Source organism: Ictidomys tridecemlineatus, chromosome 5, assembly GCF_052094955.1.
Source record: "Ictidomys tridecemlineatus isolate mIctTri1 chromosome 5, mIctTri1.hap1, whole genome shotgun sequence".
NCBI lineage: Eukaryota > Metazoa > Chordata > Mammalia > Rodentia > Sciuridae > Ictidomys > Ictidomys tridecemlineatus.
The window spans coordinates 170,979,982-171,002,037 of record NC_135481.1 but is presented as its reverse complement, the minus strand read 5'-3'; the positions used below and the strand labels follow the sequence as shown (position 1 = coordinate 171,002,037).

The 22,056-nt window shown below is 47.9% G+C and overlaps 1 protein-coding gene and 1 pseudogene across 7 annotated transcripts in view; one reads left to right on the top strand and one right to left on the bottom strand.

Moving 5' to 3' along the window:
- The window catches only part of Rassf2 (Ras association domain family member 2), a 45,483-nt gene extending 24,637 nt beyond the window's left edge, over positions 1-20,846 (bottom strand). For 2 of the 7 annotated variants that reach the window (XM_005320501.5, XM_078051461.1), the window contains exons 1-2: positions 19,977-20,064; positions 18,777-18,853 (exon numbers count right to left, since the gene is read on the bottom strand). The gene's annotated coding sequence lies outside the window, so the exon portion shown is untranslated. Of the gene's footprint in view, positions 1-8,151; positions 8,936-17,904; positions 18,053-18,776; positions 18,854-19,976; positions 20,066-20,691 lie in introns of those variants that run through there. The other 5 variants (XM_078051460.1, XM_078051463.1, XM_078051462.1 and 2 more) reach the window with 5 other exon arrangements.
- LOC101968402 (large ribosomal subunit protein eL8 pseudogene) lies at positions 1,506-3,220 on the top strand (annotated as a pseudogene).
- Positions 20,847-22,056: the final 1,210 nt, after the last annotated feature.

Below are 22,056 nucleotides of genomic sequence, written 5' to 3'. Positions count from 1 at the left end.
CTCAGTACCAAAAAACAAAAATAAAAAACAAATAAAGAAGAAGAAAGAAGAGAAAGAATTTGCAAAAATAAAGATGAAGAAACAGGGCTGGGGTTGTGGCTCAGTGGTAGAGCACTTGCTTAGCATGTGTGAGGCACTGAGTTAGATTCTCAGCACCACATAAAAATAAATGAATAAGGTAAAGGTCCATCAACATCTAATATATATATATATATATAGTTTGTTTGTTTGTTTGTATGTTTTGTTTTGTTTAAAGATGCAGAAACATTACCATGAAAGCCAAGACTATTGTATCCTTAATCTTTCACTAAACTTACTCTATCACACATCTGTTCATCTGTACATCCCTTAATTCAGTTACAAGTCCATGTTATTTTTCATTCACTTCAAAGTAGATTACTGACATCCATCACTTTCCCTGAAATACTTCAGCGTGCATTTCATTAAACTGAGCTCAACGCTTATTTATGGAAACAGATGGAACCCGCCCTGCTGACACCTTGATTTTAGTCCCATGAGAACCATGACCAATCCCTGACCCACACCACTGTTAAGATAATGAATCTGTGTTGTTTTAAACCTCTGAGTTTTGGTGATTTGTTATGGCAACTATGGGAATGAATGCAAAGGAATGAAGAGTCCAGGGAGAAAACAGAGGGCTGAGTTCCACTCGGAAAACTCCAAGTCCACCTGTGTACCCAAAAGCCATACCCTAGAGACACAACTGCTGTCTCTAAATTTTAAATATATAAAAACTTTTCCAGAAAGGGCCAAGTGTGTAGCACATACCTGTAATCCCAGCAACTCAGAAGCCTGAGGCAGGAGGATCACAAGTAAGACCAGCCTCAGCAACTTAGCAAGCCCTAAGCAATTCAGCAAGACCCTGTCTCATAATAAAATAAATAAATAAAAGGGGCTGGGAGTGTAGCTCAGTGGTTAAGTGCCCCTAGGTTCAATCCCCAGTACTACCACCACCACCCCCAAACAAATTTTTTTCCAGGAAAATAATTCCAGGAAAAATAATCTGATCATAAAACCCAGAGTGAATATATATTGCATAAAAAGGGAGAAAGGAAAGTGAGAAAGTTTTTTTCTTTTTTTTTTCATTTTAAGTGACAATTACCCATAACTAGTACATATCCAAAAGGTACCCTTTATATGCATGTGTCAATTTTCACTTTCAACACACATTTATTGTGTGCCTAGCCAGGCCAAACGTTGTACTTCTGGAGGGCTCCACAGCCTTCAACAGCAAATGGGCCCTACCCTGCCCTTGGGGTGCACAGTCTACGAGGAGGGAGACGAAGGGAGCAGCCCCTTCTACCAAAGGAAGACAGGGCTACGGCAGCTCACCGAAGGACACCTAATATGAGTTTGGGTGGGGAGCTGGGAGCTTTCTGAAGGAAGTGACCTCCAAACAAAGAAGTCTTTTGATGAGATGGCACTGGCCAAAGGGAGGGTGGATGCGCCCAAGCAGGAGGATCGGGACCCCTGAGTGGTGCAGGATGGGTGGTGCGTGCAGGCACACGGTCAGGGCTAAGGCAGGGCTCTGAGATACCTAGTCAGTCAGTGTGGACCAAGGAATAAGAGTCCCTGGGTGGGGTGGGAACAAAAGGTAGCGTATTCTGGAAATCCAGAAAACAGGGTACCTTGAGATAGAGGCCGTGGTGAGGCAGCCCAGGGAAGGGAAACCTGGAGCCCGATTTGAAGCACACAAAGGTCTTGAGGAAGCTCAGCCGGCGCCAATTGTACAGCCTGGCTGGAGTGGGAATCAGATGGGTGGTGCCTAGCGCCCTTCTCCCCCTGCACCCCGGAGTCTGTCTTCATCCACGCCTCTATTCCTGCAGCTGTCTTTCAAGTCTCACATCATTTGGACTCACAATCTCCGTCTCTTATTTTCCTCTGAATTCTCCAGCACATCTTCTAATTCATGGGTTGATTTTTCTGCAGACCTCTCTTTGTTCATTCACTGCCTCCAATATAACCTATAATTTAGTCATTCTGTTTTGCATCCGAAAGCCATCTGCCCTGCTCTTAAGACGACTCCCTTTTGATTCCAGGTCCTCTTAAATCTACTGAGAATACCAATGAGAGAACTTTAAGTCTTCTTTATGGTTATTGAATCTATTTGGTACTAGAGAAAAAAAAAAAACCCAGGCAGATCAATGAAACAATATAACATACAGAATTAGACCCAAGACCCAAATTTATCTGAGAACATAGAATGTGAGCAGAATTTCTAAATAATAGGGGAAAAAATAGATTAACTGCAACAACAACAACAAAAAAAAAGTCACTAGAGAATTAGCTGACTCCGGAAAGAGGGAGATAGGGAAGCTAAAGCCCTATCTTACTCCATCCACCAAAAGAAATCACAGATGAGTAAAAAGTTTAAGCATTAAGCAACAAAATACAGCTGTCTCCTCCAGCTGCCCAAGATGCTAAAAAGGAAAGAAGGCTGAGGGGAAGCAGGTGAGCCCGGCCTCTGCTGTCATTAAGATAGAAAGCCAAGAAGGCGGCGAACCCTGTTTAAGAAAAGGCCTGAGAACTTCAGCACTGGACAGGACACCCAGCCCCAAAGGGACCCTACCCACTTTGTAAGATGGCCCCACTGCAACCAGATGCAGCAGCAGCAAAGGGCTGTACTCTGTAAGCGGCCAAAAGTGCCTCCTGCAGCTAATGAGTTCACCTAGGCCTTGGCCGGCCAGTTACCCAGCTGCTTATGCCCCAAGGAGAGACCAGAGACTAAGCAGGAGAAGCTGTTGGCATGGGTAGAGAGAAAAGCTGCTGGCAAAGGGGATGTCCCCACTAAGAGACCAGCCATCCTTGGAGCAGGGGTCAATGCTGTCACCACCTTGGTGGAGAACAAGGGGGCTCAGCTGGTGGTGGTTGCTCGTGATGTGGATCCCACCCAGCTGCTGTCTTCCTGCCTGCTGTGTGTGGCAAGATGGGAGCCCCCGACTGCACCGTCCAGGGGAAGGCCAGACTGGGACATCGGGCTCACAGGAAGACATGCACCACTGTTGCCTTCACACAGATTAACCTGGAAGACAAGGGCGCTCCGGAAAAGCTGGTGAAAGCTATCAGAACCAACTACAAGGACAGATGGGATGAGATCTGACGTCATGGGAGAGGCAACATCCTGGGTCCAGAATCTGTGGCTCGCATTGCCAAGTTGGAAAAGGCAAAGGCTAAAGAACTAGACACTAAACTAGGATAAATGTACACTGGTGTGTTTTCTACACATAATAATAAAAATCATCCGTCATCCAGAAAAATAAAGTGCTGATGCTGGGCCAGGTAGCACACACCTATAATCCCAGTGATTCAGGAGGCTGAGGCAGAAGGATTCTGAGTTTGAGTCCGGCCTCAGCAACTTAGTGATACCCTTAACCTTTTAGTGAGAGCCTGTCTCAAAAATTGAAAAAAAAAAGGCCTGGGATGTAGCTCAGTGGTAAAGTACCCCTGAGTTTTAATCCTAGTACCTATAAATAAATAAATAACTTGTAAAAATGTTAACTTTTTTTCTGGAAAACAAAAATTAACCCTATACAAAGGCAAATGTCAAATTGGGGAGAATATTTACAAATACATAAAACAAAGGGCTAATGTCTTTAATATATAAAGGGCTTTAATAAATCAATAAGAAAAAGATCCTATAGTCATTTTGAAAAGAAAAGGGGGGCCGGGTGGCCCAAAGGACATATTCACAGAAAAATAAATTCAAAGTAATAATAAACCTATGAAAATACCTCATGACCGTGACCCTCATGACCTTTTTTACTTACAAATCAAGTAGTCTGATGGCCCCAAATATACACACTCACCATGACTCAAGTCATTTTCTACGGTTGGGTGAGCTTATCAAGGCCATCACAATAAATCCAATGTATAGGCTCATGTTGCCCCTCATGTTGTCTCTAATCTGACTTCTCCCATCTTTTTTCTACATCTCGGGAAAGGAGCACTAGGAAAATGGTCCCATAGTCTACCATATTGTCAAGCTGAAATTCCAGGTAAGTGATGCTAGGACACCACCCCTCCTCTGTCTGCCTTGGGAACATCTACATCTCTCTTCACAAACTTCCAAACCGTGACCCCAAATCCCTGACTACCCCAGCCAGCTGCAAAAACCAAGCTCAAGTTATGCATGCATGCTTTAGGGTAAACACAGCTCTTAACAAAGGGCCGGAAATTTAGAGTTAGGTCTCAAACAGAGTATTGTTCCTCACAGAAGGAAGAGTCAGAGGAAGACGGTTATGGGGTTGGAATGTGGATTCAATTGGAGACTTCCTCCAAGGGTTCCTGCCAACATCTGTGGCCTTGGAGAGAGGGATTCAGCACAGCCAGCTGATTGCAAATCTTCTGTCTCCCCAGTTATTATCTAGACCCTCTGGAGTCCTCCTGTGCTCTAAGATGCCCTGTAAGAATCATGTTCTAGCACCACTTCCCACAATGCAGACTGACAGTCACCAGGTCTTTTAGAAGGAAAAGGGAAAGGAAAAATGTGGGGGGCTTCCCACATCAGCAGCATTGATACCTCAGAGCTTATCACACCGTGAAAGGAGAGAGGAAGAAATAAATAAAATTGCTGAAGGAAATGTAGTATAAACTTCAAGTGGGAAAAGCCTTTATATTCAAAACTCAAAATACAGAAGATATAATTTTTAAAAAAAAAAAGATGCTAACTCGTGGGCTGGGATTGTGGCTCCGTGGCAGAGCACTTGCCTAACACGGTGAGGCACTGGGTTTGATTCTCAGCACCACATGTAAATAAATAAAATAAAGGTCCATAATAAAATAAAAAGGGCCGGTATAGCTCAGTGGCAGAGTGCTTTCCTAGCAGGCACAAGGCTCTGGGTTCAAGCCCCAATAGCACCAATGGAGAGAAAAAAAAAAAGAATCAATACTTCTTTTTTTAGAAAAAATCACTTTAGAAAATAAAATACATATATTCTACTAATTACAAAGCACATCTGCAAAAACTTTAGATGTGACTATTGCTGGACTTGCCCACTTGGCAGTGAGCCTCTTAGTCGCGTTGGGCTTCTTTTGGGACCACTGACCAGTCAGTTTTCCCTTCTAGCACTAGCTTCCTGCTTTGGCGGAATATTCCGGATTCTCCTCAGCTCCATTAACCACCGGGGTGAGGCCATCAGGCTGGTTGATGGGATCTAGCTCACCCCACTGGAGACCCATCATGATTGCCTTCCTGTTTCTAAGACAACTCAAGGGCATGACCTCTCCAAAGACCCCCGAGAATGTCCTTACAAAGGAAAGGTTCCTTGGTCATTAATGTGCCACATTTAACGTGGAACCTGCTTCCCAGGCCCGGTAGGAGTTCTCATGCTCCTTCTTCAGACTCAAGCAAGCTCCCATGTTCCCTAGACCCTGATTCAAACTTACCTCCCACTCTCAACTGTCACCATTGTCCCCAGTGTCCGCATTGTGTGGGACAGGTGCTCAGCCCTCTCACTGCTCCTTCTTACAGCTCCATTCAGAAATCCTGTCTGGTGTTTCCCCTCCTGGGCCTGACCCTTCCTTCCTCTGGGCCCACAGCTCCCAGCCTGTGCCTCTCTCCTGCCAAGACTCAGGGAAAGGGATGGAGTCAGTAGCAGCCCAGGGAAGGGAACCTGCGGCTTTGCTCAGGGATCCCTAGGAGCAGGAGGAGGACCCATCTTCAGAGAAACTTGTAAGGGAGTGAGGGAAGCCGGGCAGGACTGGCAACGAGGAGGGGATGCCTGGGTCTGCGGGAGGCCAGACTCAGCCTGCTCCCAAGGGAGCTCTGGGGTACAAAGAGCGTGGGGTTGTCGAGCTAGAGGCAGGGGGGACAGGCCTTATGTGCCAGTCAGACACTGATGAGTGCCACTCATGGATGGGGAGGTGACTCTCCAGCATTTCCCTGCAAGAGACTAGCAAGAACTAGTCTCAGGATAAAGGGGACAGCGAAGGCCTGTCAGAAGCCGGTGCTCACCACACGCTGTAGATAAAGGGAACCTGGGTGGGTACCTCAGCGTCCAGCGCACCCTGAGTTTGGTCCGGAAGCGCAGCCTGGCTCTGCCAAGCTGGGAAGCAGCAGCTGCCAGGGCCAGCTCTGTGCCAGTCAAGGCCCTGTCACCGGCACTCAAAGGAGCCTCCCCTCCTCCTTGTCACAGACCTCACTCACAGGTGTTTCCAGCCTCCCCCCAAAAAATAAATGAGGGGCTGTCCAAGGCCTGGAAATTCACAGGCTCAGCTTCCTCTGAGGAGAGTAAATGCCAAATCCTTGAGAAGCCCTAGAAGGTAGGAACAGCATCCAGAGCGCTCTCCAAAGACAACCCTTGGTTCCTCCAAATGCCGATGCCCTCACTCCCTGCAGTTAGGGGGCCCAGATGCTAGCTCCCTGTGGTTTCTGTCCCAGCGGTGAGAGTAAGCGCCTCTTCTCTTATATGTTGCCTGGAAAGTCCCCGGGGGGGAAAAAAAAGGTGGGGGGGGGTGTATGGAAAATGCAGAACAGAAAGGCACAACCTCTGGAAAGTCCAGAGTGAGATGGATGAAGAATCCCCTCTGATGGCTGTTTTGGTTTGTTTCCCAAACTGTCTTCCTGGTTGTATGGCAGGAGCCAGGCCCCACCCCACCTGCACCTCAGCTCCCAGTGGGGCCTGGGGAGGGCAGTAGGGCAGACGTCAATTTACAGACCCTCTCTAAGAAAAAACACCTGCAAGGAGGGAGAGACAGACTCCAGGAGGAAAGGGCTTCCCGTGGGCGGTTCCCAGGGTGGCAGATCCTCCAGCGACCACCTGATCAGTGAGAGAATATCCTTTGAAGAAAGGAAGGAATGGAAATTCCTAAAAGCAACCTGATTTGGGTATTTAGCACCTCCTTCCTGTTATCAAGAATTCCAAGGAGACACGGCAGAGTCTCCCAACGCACAGAGCTGGTGCAAAAGGCCTTCTTGCAAACCAGGGCACCCTGTCACGGAAGCCAGGAAGTCAGCCCTGGGCTCTAGGCCTAATATACAGGAAATGCTCACTGGAGATCTGCCGCTTCCCCTTTTGGGGCCTGTCCCCACCTCTTCTCTGAGCCCTGCCCCTGCCTCTGAGGACAATCTGGATCTCCCGGGTTGCACAACAGAGTTATCTGACACACGCTTCATACTAGGGTGTTAAAAATGATTTGGTTTGGTCTCCCAGGGAATCTGCTTTGTACCCAAGCAGCGGACAGAAGAGATAACGCGGGGCCCTCTGTACTGTCCTCCTGGCAGGGCAGGAAGAAGTGCCAATGGCAAACAGGAAACCCCGGCCCCATTGCGCTACATGAGGAAGGAGACTTGAGTTGTGGGCTGGGTTCCTGCCAAGATCTGGAGATGACAAGAGATTCTACACTGAGGTTCACCAACTTGAGCCTCCCGGGGGCCTGGGCAAAATTCGGGTTGACACTGAAGGAGACGAGGTGCCCCTTTTCCACCTGCGTGCCTCGGTCAACAGAAGGCCCACTTCCTGGCCAGGCTGCATCCTCCCTGGAATCTGCTCATCCCCAGACCCTTCCCCAAACAAACTCCAACACCTCCTTCCTCACCCCCTCTCCAGGTCCCCAGGGACCCACGGACTGTCCACCACATGGCTTTCCCAGCCACCCTGCTCAGGAAGGGATCCAGCACCAAACACTTGCATGAAGGGGCACTGAAGTCGAGTGTCCTGGGAGAATGTACTCCACTTTCAAAGATTTACTTTTGACTTCCCCCCCCCAACCCCCAAATTTTAAGCATTACGGAAGTGACTTTGCCCTGCTCAGGAGGAACAGAATGAAGGAAGCCAGGGGGAAAGGACTCAGTCTAAAAGCTCTAGCAGGAGGTCCTCAATATCGGTTTCCCCACAAAAGGCGAACAGAACAACTAGGGAACCTTTGGGGCTATGATAAGACAACAAATGTGAATAAGTAGACAACTACCATGCAGAGCTTACTCCAGGCTCTCTATTTATCTACTTCAATTCATTTAATCCCCACAACAACCCCATGAAGAGTTCAGGGTGTAGCTTGGTGGTAGAGGACTTATCTAACACACATGAGTCTCTGGGTTCCATCCCCAATACCACCCAACAATAAAAGAAATTTTATTATTCCCATTTTGCAGGTAAAGCAATCAAGGCACCAAGAAGCTACATAACTTACCCAAAGATACAGCTGGCAAGGAGCAGAGCTGAGGTCCAAACCCAAGATGGCACCGTGGCAAAGCAGAACCCCTACATACTACAGCTCCCCTTGGAGTGAAGGGAAGGAGATTTCGCCAAATCAGCTGAGCCAGCTGGAGTCTGGAGGGTCTGCCTCAGTGGGTGTCAGAATCTGGAGGCCTTGCTAAAACCCAGATGCCTGCCACCCTCAACCTGCAGTTTCTGACTCAGTAACTCAGCGACTCTGGGTAGAGTCAGGAGATGATGCATTTCTTTCTTTCTTTCTATCTTTTTTGCGTTGCTGGCGATCAAATCCAGAGCCTCATGCGTGCCAGGCAAGTGCTCCACCGCTGAGCCACATCCCCAAGATACTGCGTTTCTAACAAGCTCCTGGATGTGCTAATGCTCCTAGGAAAGGCTTGTGCTCTATCTCAGTCCATCCAGGAACCCCACAGGGAGGGCTTTATTTTCACTGCTTTGCAGATGAGGAAACAGAAGCTCCCAGAGGTTAGGCAATTTGTTCCAGGTGACACAGATGGCCTGAAGCCTGTGCTCCTTCTCTGGTATCTGCTGAGAGCTGGATCTGAGGGACTCCCACCCAGGCACAGGGGAGGCAGCAGCAGGCTGGGAGTCCTGGGGAATAGAGGGAGGGAGGGACTGACCCTGCAGACAGGCTAGAGGAAAGGCAGACCCTGTCCCTCCCTGCAGGCCTAGAGTATGCAGATCCCTGTCCAGGAGCCTGGGCACTGGCATTCACAGAGCCACGACCCTAGTCACATAGCACCCTGTCTAGAGATGAACTCCTTCCCCATCACAGGCCCCACCAATCTTTTCCACCCCACCCTCACCCCTAGAAAAAGCCTCAGCTATTGGCCAACACCAGACACAGGCCCTTCCTGACAAGCATCTCAGCCTGGGCCACCAGGGAGATGAGGAACTGAAACGCAGCAATCAGCAAGGCTGGGACTCCCCAAGCAGGTGGCTCTGCAAAGTCCCTTCTCCTTCCACACCAACTGGAGCCCCTCCTGGGCTTTCTGGCTCAGATCCTCCCTCGCACATAGGCCTGAGGTCCCCAACCCACAGGGGCCGTGGAAGACCTGAGAGAGCAGGGCTGGAACCCCTGCTCCCAAGGCCTGCTTCCTGCCGCACACCAACAGGCAGGCGCTGACCAGGAAAGCAGCCCCAGGGACAGCCAGACGGTGGCCTCCCAGGCAGGACGAGCAGCCTCCTGTTTATAGGGAAGTCCCGCCAGTTTCCACAGCTTTTAACCTTTTGGATGGATGTTTAGAAGAAAACTCAAGGGCCCTTCACCTCTCATCAGAAAACCAGGAACCAAAAAAAGGCCTAAAAGAAGTAAAACTTTTAGTCAGAAAAAGTGGTACATGTGAGCGGACGTGAATGTACAGGTTTGGGGGTGTAAGCACGGTGTGCGTGGCATGTTTGGGGGTGTGTGGGGTGTGGTGTTGGTGGGGTATGTGTACATGTGTATGTGTGTGGGGACAGGGGGTGGGTGTGCGTGTGGTGTGAATGTGTGCGGGTGTGACATGTGTCCATGCTTATGGCTGTTCATGCGTGAGGGTATGTATATGTGACGTGTGAGAAATGTCAGGAAAAGCAAAGTCCCCTCACACTGTAGTCAACACAGAAGGCTTCTGACACCAAGTGCCCAAGTGCATGGGGATTTCTCCCACTAGCAATGAATTCTGCTCTAGACATCAGCTCAGCGTCCCCTAACCCACATCAAGAAAGACTACCTTCCTGGAGAGTGTCAGATCCCACGGCTTGAGGCCTCAGTCCCCTAGACCACCTCCCACATTTCAGATGCCAGTCGCAAGTCCCAAGTAGCTTTGCCTGTGTTTTGAATCCACCAACTACAAATTAGGGTTCCAACAACCCCCTTCTCGGTTTTGATTAATTAGCTAATGCAGTTCACAGGACTCACGCGAACACATCCTTCTGTTCACATGTTTATTGTAAAAGATGTTGCAGAGGATAGGAATGAAGGATGCACAGAGCGAGCGAGGTCTGGGTGAAGAGGTGCGGAGTTTCTGTGACCTCTCCAGGTGTGCCACCATGTAGGAACCTCCGCATGCTTACTTATCTGGGAGCTCTCTGAACCCAAGCCTTTTGGGTATTTATGCATGAACAACTGTGTCGAAATGTGATTAGACCAAAAACAGGTATTATCTAATGCCAATGGACAGGGAGGGGAAACCCAGCAAGGCCTGCATTCTTCTTGGCCTCTCCGTGTGGCCTCTCCCCACTCCAGGTTATGAGGCAAGACCCCTCTGGGACAAGGAGGGTCTTATGACTTACTATAGGACCAAGTAGGTCCGAGAACTTAGACTCTGACTCAGAGAAACCAGAGACCTAAACCCTACCACCTTTATCTGCAAATAAGAAACATTCTGACCTGCAATTCTCAAAACCCAGGGATATTTGAAAGGACAGTTTTAATGTCTAACCTGGATAAAGGCAAATTAAGCTTCCTTCTAGCCCAATAATTAGGGATATAAATGGAGTCACATCCTACAGGGAGGCCATCCCGCAGGCAGGACATGAGTCTGTGTCCTTGAGCTCCCACACACCTGCCTGTCCATGGGCTGGTCTCTCAGCTCTGCAGACCTGCTGGCTGATCCGGGCAGGTAAGGAAGGGCTGGCTCCAGTTCCCTGTTTCCTCCGAGCACAGGTTTCTGTGATGGCCACACGTCCTGTTTACAGGCCAATCTGAGACTCACCTCTGACCTCACATCCCTTTCCTGAAGGGAACCCCAGCACTTCTTCCTTTTATGGTGCCACAGGCTGAGACTCTGAGCTTCGTGGGCAGAGGTCTTGGGGTTTCCTTTGCTTGCTACCTGGAGTCAGGGCCGGAAACCTGACGGGGTTGCCCCTTAACCCCAGCCCCGGAGATAGGCAGGTCCCTTGGATGTGAGAAGCAGTAAGGAGGGAAGAGAGGCATGGCTCTGACCTATTCTGGGCCCTCCCCAGGGGCAGCCATTGTGGGGGCATCTTGTCTCCCATCCTCTAACCTCATTAACACACCAACGGCCTGTGTGGGGAAGTTCACCCTCACACATCAGATCTGGAGGCCATCCTAGGGCCAGGAGAGATGGGTCATCTGGGGGTTTCCAGAACATTTCCAGGAGGTTGAGGGGAAGTCTTTCCCAACATCCTATTCGGGCCCTCTTCTGCCTGCCCTGTGAAAAGCTAACAAAGCCTACAGGAAAATCAGCCTCCTGAAAAACAGAGCTTCTCCAACATGGCCCTCAAAGGCTGTTTTTCTAGAATCTTCTTTATACTTCCCTAACGGTCTGGAATTCCAAAGACAGTTGTCCACTGGACAGACGAAAAAGCACAGCCAGGTAAAGAAACATCCTGAGAGCCCTCTCAGACCCACACACTCCTCCCGACACCCTGGAGGCCAGGCAGGCCCACAGGGAGCTCACTTAAGGGACTTCCAGCCCTTGTCACAGAACAAGGCATACTGGAGGGAAGCCACTTGACCCATGTTGTGACCCCTGAATAGAGCCATGAGACCTGGCTTCCCAGTCCTGGGTCCCACAGCTGCTTGTCCTTCTGTCAACTCAGATGTAACCTGAAATACAGACAGAGCTCACCAGCTACTACCCCACTGCCCCAAAGTCCACACACAGCAGAACAATCCACCCCCCCACCGCCCCCGCCCCAGATGTCCATGTGATCAAAAAGATCCTACTCGGAGATTTAGGAAAAGGGCACAATTATCTGAAACTACTGCTCATATCTCCAGAGTACTTGGGGCCTCCTGGACCCCAGCAGCCAAAGTCCTCCCTGAACCCCAGCCTACACCATGGACAAAGCTTTCAACAGCCATTCTGGTGGCTGCCATGATGGGTATGTGGCACATCCAGGTCACTCACAGGGTTTAGAACACACAGAAGATGCTTGACATAGAAAACTTGAGACTCCCTCAATCTTTAAGAAAGCTGGTCTCAACAAGTCCACTTCTACCTGGTTGGATCTCACTGCAGGAGAGCTGCGGCATCAAAGGAAGGAAGGACCAGCAGGGCCCTGTGGCCCTGGCTGAAATCGAACCATCTGAGGCCAAATACGACAACTCACACTCTCTCCTTCACGCCACCTACTCCAGGGATTTTATCCATTTCTATTACACAAGTAAAATAAATTCATTTTATTTTAAAAATATAAACAAACAGGAGCTGGGGTTGTGGCTCAGTAGTAGAGTACTTGCTTAGCATGTGTGAAGCACTGGGTTCAATTTTGAGCACCATATATAAATAAATGAATAAATTTTTTTTAAAAAAATAGACAAACAGAAAGATTAATATCCATGAAAGAAAAAATATTGTGTGATTCTACTTATATGGAGTGCCTAGGATAGGCTAATTCAAAAAGATAATAAGTAGAACAGAGGTTACCAGAAATTGGGGAGAAGATGGAGTAAAGGTACAGAGAGCTTCTGCTTGAGATAATGGGAAAGTTCTAGAAATGGATAGTGGATCGGATGGTCACGCAAGATTGTGAATGTACCTTAAATGCCACTGAATTGTATACTTAATAGAAAAAAAAGGGTAAATTTCATGATATATACATACATATGCATATTTCCACACTAATGATAACATGTGAAAAAAAAAGATGGAAATAAAAATCTCCCCAAATTCACCAGGCATGGTGGTTGTGTGACTATAATCCCAACGGCCTGGGAGGTTGAGGCAGGAGGATCGCAAGTTCAAAGCCAGCCTCAGCAATTTAGCAAGGAACTTAGCAATTCAGCGAGACCCTGTCTCTAAATAAAATTAAATAAACAAATAAGTAAGTAAATAAATAAATAAATGGCTGGAGATGTTAAGCACTCCTGAGTTCAACCAAAAAAAAAAAAAAAAAATCTCCCCAGAGTCCAACACCAAAAGATAATCAGTGCTAACACTCTGCCATGGATCCTTCTAGACACACACGTAAACAGATTATTTATTGTACCAAAATAAAACAAGACTAGGTATGGTGGCACACGTCTGTAATCCCAGCACTAGGAAGCCTGAGGCAGGATGATTCGACTTTTTTTTTTTTCTGGCACTGGGGATTGAACCCAGGGTTGCTTTGCCACTGAGCCATATCCCCAGTCTTTTTTATTTTTCATTTTGAGATAGTTTCCCTAAGTTGCTTACAGTCTCAGAAAGTTGCTAAAGCTGACCTTGAATTTATGATCCTCCTGTCTCCACCTCCTGAGTGGTTGAGATTACAGTCATGCACCACCAAGTCCAAACCCAGGATGATCCTTTGAGTTCAGGGGTTCAAGATCAGCCTGAGCAACATAGTGAGACCCTCATTTTAAAACACTACAAAACACCAAAAATAGTGCAATGTTTGATGACCTGCTTCTTGGAAATATGTCTTATTTTCCCATATTTATACATATATAACTCTATGCTTTATTTTTGAAACTACACTGGTTTCCCAAAATACTGATATACCACAAACTCCACTTTTTATTGCTATTATCATGGTTGTTGTTATTATCATTATTATAAATATGCTACAAGGGCTGGAGTTGTGGCTCAGTGGCAGAGCGCTTGCCTCACATATGCGAGACACTGGGTTCAATCCTTAGCACCACATAAATGTAAATAAATTTTAAAAAAGTATTGTGTCCACCTACAACTAAAAAAAAACAATTAAAATAATAAATGTTGCAAGGGACATCCCCACACACTTGTCCAATTATATACTTCGGATAAGAATTCCTGCTGGTGGAATTGCTGAGTCAGGGATTCCTTGAGAGGGTTTTCAGCAGAGCATTAAGAGAAAAACCATATCAGAGATGTTGAATTCTGTCTTATAAAAGTTTTTCTCTCCCCATGAACTTTTCTTGGATTTCATGAAATTGTACAATGCTTCAGAAAGTTAGGGGCTGTCCTTTCCAAAAGAAACCAGCTCCTTCCTAACCCCCCTCCTCAGCCTTCTCTGGAGACATATATTTACTTCCCATGCTATAAAATAGAACTTGTATACAAAGAAGGCAGAATTACACAGTTAATAACTACTGAATTACTTGTTCAACAGGAAAAAAATCTAAGTTTGCCCGGTGCTGGGTCCCCAATCAATCAATGGTAGACACCAAAAGCATAAACAAATGAAATTTTTTTGAGTTGGGCTCAGTGGCCCACACTTGTAATCCCAGCAACTTGGGAGGCTGAGGTAGGAGGATTGCAAGGTGAAGACCAGCCTCAGCAACTTAGATTCTATCTCAAAATAAAAAAGAAAATGGGCTAAGGACATAGCACAGTGGTAGAATGTCTCTGGATTCAATCCCCTGTATAGGAAGAAAAAAAAAAGAAAGAAAAGAATTTTTGTTGTTGAAATATTGTTCTTATGGACAGAAGGACAATCCAATGAGCTTTCTAAAGAGATAAAGGGCTAGAAAGGATGTGTGAATCATCTGTCGTTTTCCTTGGAGATGGAAAACTAAGGCCCAGAAAGACTCAGAATCAATATCTCAATAATCACTAAATGAACCCCAGAACTGGCTCACACAGTGGTTCAACTAGTTCAGAGAAGGGCTTAATTATAGTCCAAATATCAGATATTTAGTACAACTCTTTCATTTTTTTTTTCCCGAAGTACTAGCATGAAACCCAGGGACTTCATGCGTGCTAGGCAGGAGTTTTACCACTGAGCTATATCCCCAGCCCTTTTTATTTTATTTTGAGAGAGTGTCTCCCTAAATTGCCAAAGCTGATCCTGAACTTGTGATCCTCCTGCCTCAGTCTCCTGAATGGCTCTTCCAGGCAGGTACCACCACACCCTTGTGGTACCAGGGATTGAACTCAGAGGCACTTAATTACTGAGCCAAATCCCCAGCCCCCCCCCCTTTTTTAAAAACTTTTTAAAAAATTTTAGTTGTAGGTGGACACAATATCTTTATTTTATTTATTTATGTGGTGCTGAGGATCGAACCCAGTGCCTCACACATGCAAGGCAAGCACTCTACCACTGAGCCACAACCCCAGTCTCCCAGCACTTTTTTTTTTTTTTTTGTATTTTATTTGAAGACAGGGTCTCACTGAGTTGCTTAGAGCCTTGCTAAATTGCTGAGGCTAGCTTTGATCTCCCAATCCTCCTGCCTCAGCCTCCTGAGCCATTGGGATTATAGGTATATGCACCACCACGCCCTGCTAAATCTTATACTCCCATTTTCTGTGTTTAAAATTGGAAATTAGATCACTGGGATGGTCATGCCACGTTGGTAGCTTGAAATCAGTCATGATGGTTTTTTTCTTTTTCTTTTTCTTTCCTTTTTTCTTTCTTTCTTTCTTTTTTTTCCTTTCTTCTTCTTCTTCTTCTTCTTCTTCTTTTTTTTTTTTTTGTACTAGGGATTGAAACTAGAGGCATTTTATCACTGAGCTACATCCCCAGACCTCTTTTCTTTTTTATTTTTGGACCAGATCTCACTGGGTTGGTTAGGGTCTTGATAAATTGCTGAGGCTAGCCTCCAATTTGCAATCCTCCTGGCCTCAGCCTCACAAATCATTGGGATTACAGGCATGCACCACCACACCCAGTTCATGGTGGGAATATTTGCACCATAGAAATTGGCAAACAGAACAAAGCAGCCTTCCTCTACCTGACCCTTTTGAGAGCCAGGTGTTAAATAAACATTTACTGTTACAATCTAGCTATGAAAACACTGAGCAGGTGACCTCAGTTTGCTATCTTCAAAGCATTATAACTTTCCATGTTGTACCATGCTATACGCTCTCAAATCCATCATAGCCCATTTCTTATTAATCAATGAACCAGCAAATATTTTCCTGAATGCTTGCTCTGTGCCAAGTCCCTGCCTAACCACATATGATAGTTCATTTGATTTTTATAATATCACTGTGATACAGTTACTATAATTTCCATCTTACAATGGAGGGAACTGAGACTTTAAATGAGTTCTTAACTACAGACTATTGCCCATCTTAGGGTGGTTCCCCCAGAAGTAGAAATTGATACAAAGATTCAAGTGCAAGTGCAAAAATGGGTAGAGAAGTAAGCCAGGAAGGGGAAGATAGCCAATGAAGGGAACAAGTTACCACTAAGAGCAATTCAGCCCTTCTAGGAAACTTTAGAGATAGCATAGACCATGTCCCAAAGTAACCCCAGGAGGTGAGGGAGCTGGAGTGTTTATACACCTTCTCCCCTCAGTCATTGGTTGAGGCCTAGGGAACATAAGCAGGACACTGACAGTATCTATTACATTACCCCAGATCTTGCAGCTAGAAAATGTTAGAATGCAAGTCAAGTTCCAAATTCAATTTTCATTCGCACTTACAGAAATGAGCAGTTACCAAACACAACTGAGTGCCGGCTCCATGTAAAACACCACGTTGATGAAATGAACCTACTTAACCAAGTTATTTTGGGTTGCTATATCCAAAGAAAACACAAGACATCTTTTTATCAATTTTCATCAACAGAAAAGGGGGAAAAAAAGGTCCTTGTAAGTCACTGCCTTCTCCCTGGAATTAGCCAAATGCCCTTCCAGTTCTCCTTCTTCTGTGAGAGATTTCCCTCTGATTCAGCCACAGATGCCTTGGGCAGAAGTTCCAGAGCCTCAAACTATCGTACCAAATGACTGATTACAGGCCTCAGAGTCTGCCATCCCAGGGATGATGGAAAATGACCCACTGGCGGCTCAGCCAGTTGAGTCTAAGGTTGTCCTTGTTTATTACGCCTCCTGCCCCATCCACTAACCCCCAAGGCCACATCCTCCATGGGAACCCACAAGCAGGCCAAATAAATGAAACCAACAATCACAGGTCTGTGGGAGTTTACCCCATCTTAAGGACTTTTAAAAAAAAATTCTTCTGGAAGGAAGGGAGATGTTTAAACAGACAATGTTTCACTGGCATAAATAAATGGACAATATTGTAAAAAGTGATAGGAGGGATGGGAGGTGATATGAGGAACTGCTACTCTAGCTTTATAAACTCAGCTGAAGCAGCTCTTTGCATCCACGACTTGAAGACCGAGACTGGACAGCTTGTTCCATTTCAAGCACACTGCTGAGATCTGCCCAGTTTTTCACTAGGGGAGAGAAGGAGGCTGGGTCAAGCCCTGGAATTGTTCTTTGTATCCTCAGTCTACCTCCCAGCCTCTCTTTAGGGACTGTCTGGGTAACCTGGCCCTGCCTCCACACCCCCAACCTCCGGGCAGTGAAGACATTTCCTGACAAGTATCCCAGCAATGCCTGAGAGCCATAATCTGGCCCAGGTTCTTTTGTACTTCGATGACAGGTCCCTTTCTGGCAAGCCTCACAGTCCAGCTCTTTGAGGCAGCAGAGGTGCCAAGACGCTGGGCTCTGGGCACCTCTCCAGCCAACTTTCTCAGCCATTCCTAAGCGGCTCACACACTGAACTGCAGACAAGAAGCCTGTCTCTGTGACACCAGGAAATAGATCAGGAAATAAAAGCTAAACCAGTAGGTCATGTACCAGATGGCCCAGGGCATCTGAGAATGAGGAAGAGAGGTAAGAGATGGAAAATAATCATCTACCATACCCCACGCTGCTGCAGTGTCATACAAACTGGGAAACAGACCTGAACCTCCTAAGTGAAGCCACCCAGAGACGCAGAGAGATGGACTGTGGAGCCCCAGGAGCAGAGGAAGCCTCAGGAAGGTAGGAATGATGCTGGCTGGACAGACACACTCACAGGGACAGCACAAGCTCTAGCTCACCTGGCCAGCTGTACAGAATGGCCCTTACCTTCCCTGGGGAGGAAGCTTCAGTGGGTGACTTCAGATCCTCTGACCTCCTCTCAGCCTGGATCCTTGAAATTGCCCCTCAGCATTCTAATGGGATTTCAACAGCTTGGAGAGTACTGAAGTGCTTGGGATAGGTCTAGGCTATACCCCAAGTTTTATCCTGTGTCTCCCCAATACATCACTTTGTTGTCCCATTTGTTAAAAAAAAAAAAAAAAGGAGTGGGTCTTGCCTTCCAGGCCCCCCAGCACAGGAGATCCCAAACTGTACCAGTCCACACCCCCAGGTGCCCAGGCAGGCTACATGCTCTGCCTCCATCTTCTCCCAGGGCAAAAACTACCCCTCTGTCCAAAACCCCACCTCTGCAAGTTCAGACACCATTCTATGCCCTCTTCCAGAGGGAGATTCCAGATGTCAGCCTGCCCTGTCCAAAGGAGAAAATAGAGCCCACACTCATGGCCCTAAGGCCAGGGAGGCTCTCTGATCCTAAACAGGCACCACTTAAGAGGACAAGACCTCAGTTCCCAGGATACAAGTTAAAAACAAAACAAAAACAAACAACAACAGCAAAACTGTTCTTAAACCCAATATATGTTTGCCTTGAGAGGTTTCTTTAACCCTCAGACAACCTGCAGATAAAGTACCCAGTAAGTAAATGTGGGTTGAAAAGTAAGATGGGTCAACCTCAGATCCCCATCCACAGGCTCCTGAAAGAAGAACTTGGACTCCCACCTGTTTAAATAGAATTGGGGTTACCAATTCTTTCCTCCAATTGTGTCAGAACTAACTGGCAGGAATAAAATTTGCTCAGAGACAAATCGCTATTTGTGGTTCCATTCCTTCACACATTCATTCATCACAAGGAAGGTACTTACTATAACCCTGGCCCGCTGCAGACTAGGACTCTGCTCTCTCCGGAGGAATGCGTTCTAGGCCCCTGGGTTCCAGATACCTGAGAATCAAAGTGTATGCAGCCCTAAGAAGCCTGGCTCTCAGCTTCTTAGTTATGGAGGTACAGAGGTGCTAATGGACAGTGCAGAGGCCACACATCATCCAGAAAAACAGAACTTTTGGTCTCCCTTTCAGGCCACCTCCACTCTGCGCTGTCCCCAGGGCTCTCAGGCTTAGAGCTGAGTGCACTATGAAATGCAGAAGTTGCCTAGGCCGCCCAAAGCACCTGCTCAGAAAGGACTCAAAGCTGGGTCCCCAGTGACCTCAGGCACTAGCTACCCAGGCGGCCGGGAGACCGCAAAGAGGAAGTACACCGAGGACCACAGGCCTCCGAGCTCCCAGCAGCAGTTTGTAAGGCAGAGAGAGCCATGTGCGCGCGGAACCGGGATTAGCCTTTGGGGAACTTGTCCAGCTTCCAGGAAGGAAAGGGAGGACTGGGGTCGGACACTCCCCAGGGCTGCTGGGCCTGCCCAGCTCTGCACCTGCTTCACCAGGGAGTCCCAGAGACCCTGAGTCTGGGTTGGGGGCACTTTCCTGCCACCACCCTTGGCGCGGAGAGAAGGATGGACCCCCACCCCCCAAGGGTTAAAGGGGAGGAACTCAGAGCCACAACTTTCTTGGGGCAGAAGGCGGGTGGGCTGGGGCTGGGCGCCTACCAGGCCCTTGGGGCAGTTCTCACGCTGGGCTCCCCCCGTGGCTGGGGGAAAAGGAAGGAGACCGGGGACAGGAGAAGACTGAGGGGCTGACCGGGACGGGACTGGGGCCACGGAGGAAAAACTTTGGGCGAGGTGGGGCGACGCGGGAAGGGGACCGCCCGGTGCCCTGCACCTTGCGCCCAGCATCGGGCGCCCGTGCCTAGCTCCCAGCGCCCGGTGCCAGGTGCCTTGCCTGCGTCCCGGGCCAGCTGCATCCCGCGCGCGCCGCTGGGACCAAGGAGTTGCAAAGTGGGGGCGCCGCTGCCGGGGGCGGGGATGCTCCAGCCGCGCCTCTGCCAGCGACCGGCGGCCCAGCTCAGTCGGGCCGGGCGGCGGCGGAGGTGGCAGCGCTCTGGGGGGTCGGCCGCCCCGCCCTCCTTGCTCCCCTCCGCGCCCTCCTTCCCGTCCCTCTGCCTTTATCAGCCCTACCAGGTCTGACCGTCCTCTCTCCTCCTCTTTCTCTCGCTCTCCATCACTCCCCCACCCTCTTCGCTCGCCTTTCTTCCTTCCCTCCGCTCCCGCCCTCCCTTCCCCTCTCTCCCCTCCAGAGGGCGGAGCTTCTCCCCTCCCTCTTAGACAATGCTGTGACTGCTCGTCCCCTTCCCCGCCCGCCAAGTCGGGGCTCGGGCTGCCAGGGCTTCTTCCGGGCTGGGGGAGGTGAGAAGGGGGTAAGTGTGCGGGGTGGGAAGATGAGCTCGCTACTCTCACCCCATCGCCGCTGCCGTCTCCAAGTGGGATGGAGACTTGGCTCCGGCTCCTCGGCTCGCCTGGCGCGGTGACAGCCACTCCCAGGGAGTAGTCACACTGCTCTACCGAGCCCACCTAGAGCGACCGGATTCCCCACGCAGGAGATGTGCCGTTTTACTTGGTTTGGTTTTTATTATCCACATCATCCCAGCTTATTCCCCCAAAGGGTTGGAGTTGGGCAGACGCTAAACACGCCCTGTCGACTTGGCGGGCTGGCAGACGTGACAGCAATGTGAAGGAGGACAAGTTTCTTTGTCCATCTTTCACCTCCCCCTCTTCTCCATCCCTGGACCTTCGGGGACTTCCAGTGTCCAGGAGGAGGTCCTCAAACACCCCAGCTACGGGTTCTCTACCCTCCTTTCAGATTTCTCCCCCCACCCCCAGCCCGCATACATACCTCCACCCTGCAGAAAGGTCCCAGCCAAAGGGGAAGGGAGCATAACGATTAATGGTGGCCAGTTCCCCAATTTACAGCCCGATCAGCTCATCCTGCTTGGAAGCCAAACATTCCTTATTGAATTCATTGTTTGGATCTTGGAATGTGTCTCCCTTAGAAACAATGTTATAAATGGTGATCTGCTTCCCAGGCCAGCCACAAAAGTCTGTTGAACCCAAAATGCAGTTGCAGGGCCTTACAGAGAACTGTCAGCTACCCTGAACAAGAAGGCCACTGATTAGCTTTTTCTATTGAAAATAAATAAATAAATATGCTTTTTTTTTTCTCCTTGAGCTAGAAAACATAAACCTTTCCCATTAATGTTCCCTCTTTGAAGCCACTATTCCGTTAAGCTTCTTTCTTTTGCAGGTAACAGGAGGACCCTCAGGGAATGTATTCTGAGGACGTGGGAGTTTCTCAGGTCAGAAACTGTTGGGAGAGCTCAGTAAGAGGAGATGCAGAGCTGGAAGGCTTCCAGTAACCCTGGATAAACCTTCTCCAAGGGGTTCTTTCTTCTCTTCTAAAGTGATCTTTCCTGCTCTGCAGACACATGACCAAAAGTAGTCATGACTTCTATAACTAGGGCTTGGTGCAGGGCTACTCAAGAAAGCAGCCACATGCTGCTAGAATCCCTTAGTCTCCCTGGAAAGTAGCTCACAGGCTTACCTTGAATCAGGTGACCATCCTAGGACCCATCCCCTGAGCCACGTGTAGGCTCCCTTGTCCCATGTCCCATCAAGTACATTGACCCTAGAATTTGTTTAAAACCAAACCCATTTCTCTCTAATTATATTCTCCATCATGGTAAATACATTGATTGATTGATTGATTGATTGAAGACACTATTCATCAGTTTCCCTTAGAAGCCACAAGAGAAAAAGGAAAAGTCTGTCTACCTTCAAGAAAAGATAGGGACAATACATCTGGGATAAAGATATTTTGAAAATATTGCATTAATATTGCATTAAAGTCCACCCTTGAGGGCTGGGGATGTGGCTTAGTAGAAAAACACTTACCTAGCATGTGTGATGTTCTGGGTTCCATTCTCAGTACTAGAAAAAAAAAAAACCAACCATGTTTTCTTATAGGTTTCCACCCTCATACCCAAAATGGTATAGGGAAGCAGCAGGTGAGCCTTCCAGAAGGAATTCTTCAATAAAAATAAAGAAAAGTGCTGGGGATGTAGCTCAGTGATAGAGTATTTACCTACCATGCATGAAGTGCTGGGTTTGATCTCCAAAAACGCCAAAAAACACAACAATGAAAGACACACTAGAGCCACAGATGTGATTTTTAAACTTACTTTCTTTCTTTCTTTTTTTTTTT